This window comes from Panthera tigris, chromosome B2 (genome assembly GCF_018350195.1).
Source record: "Panthera tigris isolate Pti1 chromosome B2, P.tigris_Pti1_mat1.1, whole genome shotgun sequence".
Lineage (NCBI taxonomy): Eukaryota > Metazoa > Chordata > Mammalia > Carnivora > Felidae > Panthera > Panthera tigris.
Genome location: NC_056664.1, coordinates 81,871,517 through 81,880,199, shown reverse-complemented (window position 1 = coordinate 81,880,199; position 8,683 = coordinate 81,871,517). Strand labels below are relative to the sequence as shown.

Here is an 8,683-nt window from a genome sequence, read left to right as displayed (position 1 = left end):
AAATGGATGCAAGCCTTGCCAATCAAAATTAAACAGCGCCTGACCTCCATCTTAACCAAGCATGCAGGAAAATGGTGAGCAGTTTAGAATCAAGTTTTAGGATTTAGGTGAAAATATTTACACATAAAAACTAGGTACAGATTGTGTTTGTCTTCTTTTTTTTAATTTTTTTTTTTCGTTTGCTTGTTTGTTCGTTTTGTTTTTAGTGGGTTAAGTTGCTAGAGGTAGGTCTGCTTAGGCTAGTGCAGAAAACAAATGAATTACCCAGAGAGGCTACGTTCCCAGAAAGCTCAGAGGTTTCCTCAAGCTCTGAGCTAACATCTCAGGCTCAAAGAGAAAGATGGGGAATTGCCTGGTCACTTGGGTGCCTTTTCCCTGCACTTGTCTGAGGGCATGTTTTCCTTTGATAATAGACCCTCGTAAATACAAGTCCTTGAAAGGGTGGGAAGGAGAATACTGTGGCTCCACAAGCTTTGAGAGGCTTTGAAATTCAATGTGATATCCTTTATGTTGGCGAGTGGCTGAAGATCAAGGGCAATCAATCCTGATGCTTTCAAATTTATAGATATTTTGGCTGGAAGGACTGGAAAAGATTTATCTTTCTGGAATAGTTCGTGTCTGTTCTCTCTTCTACTTCATCTCTGGGTCTACATCCTAGTGGAATAGTTGAGAGAGTGTTTGCAGATGGATATCAGCGGCTGAGGCTAATTAGCAGCTATTCAATAATACCTTTTCCAAACAAGCAAAGCAAAACAAAAGGAGGAATTTCTTCATTTTTGGTCTACCAATATTTCTTTTTATTATAACCTTTGCTATTTCATCCCCTGGAGTTACTAATATATACTTCACCCCTATCTTATTATAAAATCATACCACAGAGAATCTAGGTCATATTTGTTATTATTAATACACAGTAAAAATGCCACACATTTTCTTTCTGACCTTTTGGAACTCTCTCTCTCTCTCTGCCATCCTTCCTACCTCTGTTCTGTCTCCTTCAGTCCGACCCAAATAAGGGAAATAAAAGTTTTTCTCTACATTGTTAATATTAATTCATCCTTCTTTTCTAATTCTTTTTTTTTTTAATTTTTTTTTAAGTTTATTTATTTTTGAGACAGAGAGAGACAGAGCATGAACGGGGGAGGGTCAGAGAGAGAGGGAGACACAGAATCGGAAGCAGGCTCCAGGCTCTGAGCAGTCAGCCCAGAGCCCGACGCGGGGCTTGAACTCACAGACCATGAGATCGTGACCTGAGCCGAAGTCGGACGCTCAACGGACTGAGCCACCCAGGTGCCCCTCTTTTCTAATTCTTAAATGATCTTTGACAGTCTTTTCTCTCAAGAGAATGAATGCACACCCATTTCTGGCTGACACAGTCTTAGGCCTTTGCTACTTCATCTTATAAATTATTTCCTTCTACCTAGCAAAAGGAACTTCCTTTGGATGAGCTTTCTCTCAACCTACCTCCCTTTTCTTCTTCTCTCCCCATTTATTCTACCCTCTTTGCATTCATGATTCCCTCCCTCCACCAAATTTTCTTTAAAAAATATCCTCTCAGGGCGCCTAGGTGGCTCAGTTGGTTAAGCATCTGACTTCAGCTCAGGTCATGATCTCATGGTTCGTAGGTTCGAGCCCTGCGTTGGGCTCCGTGCTGACAGCTCAGAGCCTGGAGCCTTCTTCAGATTCTGTGTCTGCCTCTCTCTTCCTCTTCCCTGCTGGCACTCTGTCTCTCTGTCTCTGTCTCTTTCTCTCTCAAAAATAAATAAATATTAAAAAAATTAAAAACCAGGGGTGCCTGGGTGGCTCAGTCGGTTAAGCGTCTGACTTCGGCTGGGGTCATGAGCTCATGGTTCGTGGGTTCGATCTCCACGTCGGGCTCTGTCTGGCAGCTCAGAGCCTGGAGCCTCTTTCAGATTCTGTGTCTCCCTCTCTCTCTCTCTGCCCCTCCCCTGTTCATACTCTGTCTCTGTCTCAAAAAATAAAAAATAAACAGTAAAAAAAATTTTTTTAATAAAAAATTAAAAAACAAATAAAAATACCCTCTCATAGTCTAAATTAGAATTTTATTTATTCTTGTAATTAAAAAAAATGGAAATTAGTACATTTTCAACTTCTTTTAAAATAGATATTCTAATAATAGTCAATAAACTTAATAAATTAAAATATGAAATAACAAAGTCCTTCACTTTCTAGTAGCACTGTTTTGATATTTCATAATAATAATAAATGCATACTATTAGCCCTCAAAATTCATCTTTAAAAAAAATCCAGTGTATCCAAATATATGACTCTATCAGGTGATGTTACACTGACTGATTGGTTAAATGACCTTTGGTAATGTGTAAGTGTATTCATAATTATAAGAAATAATAAAATTGAGGTGTCTGGGTTAGCTCAGTGGATTAAACGTCTGGTTTTTCATTTTGGCTCAGGTCATGATCTCACAATTTGTGGGTTTGAGCCCCACATCAGGCTCCATACTGACAGTGTGGAGCTTCTTGGAATTCTCTCTCTCTCCCACTCTTTCTCCCTCTCTCTCTCTGCCCTTCACACGCTTGTGCACAGGCACGTGTGCACTTGCGCTCTCTCTTGTTCTCTAAATAAATAAATAAATAAATAAACTTAAACTTAAAAAAAAACTGGCATTTAAAAAATAATAAAATAGATCAAATCCAATAGAAAACATATAACCAACCAAACAACACATGAAAGAGAGAAGTAACAATATTCATTTGTATTATCTTTGCATTTATCAATAACTAACGTTTCGGAGGCAAATCAAAATTTTTCCATGAAGTTGAAGATTTGTTTGGGTGACTCATAACAGAGTCATTAGTATTAGGGTAATATATATATATATATATATATATATATATATATAATAATTAAGGAATTTTTTTTATTTTTAAAATGGAAATGAGTACACCAAAAATATAAGCTTATATTTTTTCTTGGTTGCTGTTGATGTGACCAATTGTTAAGATTATACACCAAATTACATAAACTTTGCTTCTAAATATGTGTTGATAAATGAATTCATAGAATACCATAGTTATGAATATTAGAGCTCTAGGAGAAAGACTCAATGAGATAGTATAATAAAGCCATTTAGGTTCTATAAATTCTAGCTAACAGAATAAGTAGTTTGCTTTTGATGGAGAGTATTGCTTTTCTACTAGCCTTCACTCAGTAGAACAAAGAGAAAAAAAATAAGTTGTATAGCTTTAATAGGAAAACTGAAGGTAACAGATCTCACAGTGAACCAGTTGTCCCCATAGTGACTGGGTTGGTGTAGCATATACCAGTTACACATCTTATAAAACTAGTATTTATATTTCGTTCATGTGTTGAAAATTTGGGGTGAGACAGAATTTCAAGTTATCTACCATACTACTAGGAGAATTTCTGCCTAAGACATATGTATTAATATTATATGACTGTTTATGCTCATTTCACAAGTGTAAGATAATCATGTGAATTATATAGCAAATTTGTGTATACATATATGTCAGGTATGGGCTGCTCTCTGTGTTTTCAGTAAGCAAGAGTACTAAATAAGCTATTATGAAAAATTATATCTTGGAGTCATGATGGGTCAGAAGCAATCTATATAGGTTGGCAGAATTTAGAAAATTTTGCTGACTTAATGAATAAGTAGGAACACTAGTACATATCCAGTGTCTTCTGTCATAGAGCAATGACTAATTTCCTGAACAAATTTTCTGGCCTTGACCAAATGGAAAAGGGAAATAAAGTTGGAATTTGATTCCAGAATACTATTTCAATCCCTGACACTTTTTCTTCAATTTAAAGGCAAATTGTACAACTTATAAAGTCTCAATCTCTCAATTTTTCAAATGGACAAGGTAACATTTCCAACCTATCAAAAGAGCTTAGAGAGGTTTAATGAGGTGACATATCTAAAATGTTATCTAGGGGAAAAAAAAAAAATATATATATATATATATATATATATATATATATTTTTTTTTATCTCTGCAGATAATGCCTCAGCTTGACTGGAGAAAAAAAAGATACCACAAGATATCATTGTATTATGATAAAGCAATGAACTACCACCTGCAGGAAATTGGCTTCATGAAAGGCAATGACAAAGAGCACATCAGGATTACATGAAATCAATCAGAGGCAGGCAGGAAGAACACAAGCCAGATGAAGTGGAGTCTTTTATGGCAGGCAGGAGAATATATCAAAGCCAACCTTGCTAATTTCAAAAAGCCCACTCCTTCTCTAGAGGTGAGAACATTACTTCAGACAGCATGCTGGCTCCGCTGGACTTCTGTGAAGATGCTATAACTCCATTTGTGGGTTTCTTAAAGAATGATTTAGGAATGAAAAGGGCCAGCAAACCTGAGCACCGTTAATTTAGTTCACCAGTAGGAGAGAACTGAGTGCACAGCTTTCCACATTTATTTCTCCATCAGGAACTTGTTATTTGCACCAGCTGGACCCTGATTTGTGTATTTTAATTCTGAGCTATACTATTCATTTAAATGCTGCTTTCCAAAGAAACTCCTAAGTAATTTTTTCCTTAAAGAGAGACATTTGTGCAAAGCAAAACAAAATCAAACAATCCAGCTAAAAGTAGACGTTGTCTATCCTTGAGTGGCAAAATGAAAGGTAGGAGGAGGAAGGACGGTCCAAGTGATGGGTGTGATGGATCACAGATCATGAAGAGAGCTCGATGCAGGCAAATATTTTTCATAGGAAGAACAGAGGCTGCAAAAAGATCTGTGTCAGTGCTGGAAACCCATGAGTAGGCTGTAAAGAATTCACGTGTTCCAAGCACTCTGAGAATAAGTGGAAAGAGTATTCTGAGAAGCCTCATGGTGCTTGCTGAATGCTCATGGGCCAAGGACAATGTCATGGGGATTAGGCACATATAAGTAGCTGTACATAATGGGATAGGACTGGGTATAATTGGAAGTCCAATAGACATAAGGATTACTCCTCAGCTTTAAGTGGTTGTAGCCTGTGATGCTGATAGAAAAGCTGAAAGTACTTACCAGCATGATGATATTTTTTCACCTCAGAATGACCAAATCTACTCCTTGAATGTACACCAGAGAGAAAATAAACGAACTAAATACACTTATTGCATTTTTATCGGTGCCTTGTATTTGAACCCTTTCTGACAATATACATACTTTGAATTAATGGACGAATTGACGGAAGTTTGGGGTAAAGATCATTTTAATTAATTCATTTAACTGTAAAAGTTGGACCTCAACGTTTTGTGCTCACAGCTTAGAGCCTGGAGTCTGCCTCAGTTTCTGTGTCTCCCTCTCTCTCTCTGCCCCTCCCCCGCTCATGCACACATGCTCTCTTTCTCTCTCTCGCAAAAATAAATAAACATTAAAAAAAAGAGAGAGGACTAGACTATAACTCACAAATCATCTTTTCTATTGTTTTCAATTTAAGTTCCAAATGGTCTATGAGCTGGGCTGAGGTAGATATTCTCACTTCAAATAATAGTCTTTTCCAAATATGTAAGGGGAAAAGAGCTAATAAATAAATAGCCTCGATTTTATCTTTTCTCCCATGTTTATTTTCTTAAACACTCAGTACCTGTCTGACATATCTATCATGTGTTTTTTAGTAATGTCTTTTAGTAAGTTAGTAAACAGTAAATTATCAAGCAGCAAAATACAATAACACAACTCTACCAGAATGAATATGTATTTCAATATTGTGATTATTTTGGGGTTTGCTTGCTTGTGGCAGTGACAGACTTGCCAACCTATACTAGAGTCATGTTGTCTGTTGGAAAAAAAAGAGCTCCTATTTAGCGGAATTAAATTTAATACTTTTACAAAGCATGATTTTCCTTAGACCACAGCACGGTTTCAAGTGTTCTATCACTCAAATAAACATAAAAGCTGTGGGTGTGGTCTAATGATGAGTTCTCTTTATGTTACAGAGGTAGTCAATGGCACAATAGTACTAAAATCCTGATCCTCCGATTTGAGTTCAAAATTTTTCCTATTTACATAGTTATTTGAGTGCCTGGAATTTTGTTTTCATGAGGAAAGGGAGCAGCACAGTTCCATCACAAAGGCAGCGTGATGGGCTGGACCATAGGCATACTTTACTTCATTGCTTTATTGTGCTTAGTGACACTGAGCTCTTACAAATTGAAGGTTTGTGATAACCCTGAATTGAGAAAAGTCTATCAGTGCCAAATTTCTAACAGCATTTGCTCACTTTGTGTCCCTGTGTCATGTTTTGATTATTCTTGCAATATTTCTAACTTTTTCATTATTATGCATTTATTATGGTGATCCGTGACCCTTGATCTTTGGTGTTGCTATTGTAATTGCTTTGAGATGCTGCAAACTGCACCCGAAGAAGACAGTGAACTTAATCAATAAATGCTGTGTGTGTTCTGACTCCTCCACCGACCAGCCATTCCCTCATATCTCGCCTGCTCCTCAGGCCTCCCTATTCCCTGAGACACAACAATATTGAAATTAGGCCAATTAATAATCCTGTGATGGCCTGCAACAGTTACAGTAAAACGAAGTGGGTTTCCTGTCTCTCACTTTAAATTAAAGATGGAAATAATTAAGCTTAGTGAGGAAGGCATGTTAAAAACTGAGATAGGCCTCCTGTACTGGAGAGCCAAGCTGTGAATGCAAAGGAAAAGTTCTTGAAGGAAATTAAAAGTGTTACTGCAGTGAACACATGAATGAGAAGAAAGTGAAACAGCCTGATTGCTGATATGGAGAAAGTTTATTGGTCCGAATAAAAGAGCAAACCAGTCACAACATTCCCTTCAGCCAAAAGCTAATCCAGAGCAAGGCCCAAATTCTCTTCAGTTCTGTGAAGGCTGAGAGAGGTGAGGAAGTTGCTGAAGAAAGGTCTGAAGAAGCTAGCAGAGATTGGTTCATGAGGTTTAAGAAAGCAAGCCAACTCCATAATACAAGAGTGCAAGGTGAAGCAGCAAGCGCCGATGTGGAAGCTGCAGCGAGTTCTCCAGAAAATCCAGCCAAGATAACCCCTGAAGATGGCTACACTAAACAACAGATTTTCAATGTAAAAGGAACGACCTTCCATTGGAAGGGGATGCCAGCTAGGACTTTCACAGTTAGAGAGGAGGAGTCAATGCCCAGCTTCAAAGCTTCAAAGGACAGGCTGACTCTTTTGTTTGGGACTAATGCAACTGGTGACTTTCTTGAAACCAGTGCTCATTTTCCACTCTGAAAATCCTAGGGCTTTTAAGAATGATGCTAAATCTATTCTTCCTATGCTCTGTAAATGGAATGATAAAGCCTGGATGACAGCACATCTGTTTACAACATGGTTTTCTGAATGTTTTAAGCCCACTGTGGAGACTTACTGCTCAGAAAAAGATTCCTTTTAAAATATAACTGCTCATTGACAATGCACCTGATCACCCAAGAGCTTTGATGGAGATGTACAATGAGATTCATGTTACTTTCATGCCTGCTAACACAAAATCTATCCTGTAGTCCATGGATCAAAGAGTAATTTCTACTTTCAAGTCTTATTATTTAAGAAATCTATTTCATAAGGGTACAGTTTTCATACAAAGTGATTCCTCCGATGAATCTGGGCAAAGTAAATTGAAAACCATCTGGAAATGATTCACCATTCTAGATCCATTAAGAACATTTCTGATTCATAGGGAGAGGTCAAAATATCAACATTAACAAAAGTTTGGAAGAAGTTGATTCCAACCCTCATGGATGACATGGAGAGGTCCAAGACTTCACTGGAGGAAGTAGCCGCAGATGTGGTGGAAATAGCAAGAGAAGTTGAATTAGAAGGGAAGCCTGGAGATGTGATTGAGTTGCCGCCACCTCATGATGAAACTTGAACATAGAAAGAGTTCCTTATGGATGAGCAAAGAGGTTGGTTTCTTGAGACGGAAACTACTCCTGGTGAAGATGCTGTGTAGATTGTTGAAATGGTCACATAGATCTAGAAAATTATATAACCTTAGTTGATAGAGCAGTGGCAGGGTTTGAGAGGATTGACTCCAATTTTGAAAGAGGTTCTACCCTGGGTGAAATGCTAGCAAACAGCATCAATGCTACACAGAAATTGTTCATGAAAGGAAGAGTCAGCCAATGTAGCAAACTTTATTTTTTTCCTGTTTTAAGAAATTGCCACAGTCATGCCAACCTTCAGCAGCCTGCACCCTGATCACTCAACAGCCATCAATATGGAGACAAGATGCTCCGTTGGAAAAAACATAATGCTCACTAAAAGCTTAGATGATGGTTAGCATTTTTTAGTAGTATTTTTAAATTGATGTGTGTCCATTGTTTTTTTTTAGATATAATGCTATTGCACACTTAGTAGGCTACAGTACAGTGTAAACACAATTCTTGTATGCACTGGGAAACCAAAAATATTATTATTTGACTCACTTTATTGTGATATTCACTTTGTTCCAAACCCACAATATCTCTGAAGTTATGCTTATAGTTGATCAAACATTATTCTGGGTGCTTTTGTGAGAGTGTTTTGGATGAAACTAACATTTAAATCGGTAGACTGGGTATAGCATATTGCAGTCCCTAATGTGGCTGAACTTCATCTATCAGTTTAAGCCCGGAATAGAATAAAAAAGCTGACCTTTCCGTAAGAGAGAATTATTCCTGCCTGATGGCCTTTAAACTGGGACATCAGCTTT

General features: G+C 37.5%; 1 pseudogene; it reads left to right on the top strand.

Annotated features, from left to right (window-relative positions):
• The first annotated feature begins 6,575 nt into the window (after nucleotides 1-6,575).
• Nucleotides 6,576-8,243, top strand: LOC107179141 (annotated as a pseudogene).
• The last annotated feature ends 440 nt before the right edge of the window (nucleotides 8,244-8,683 follow it).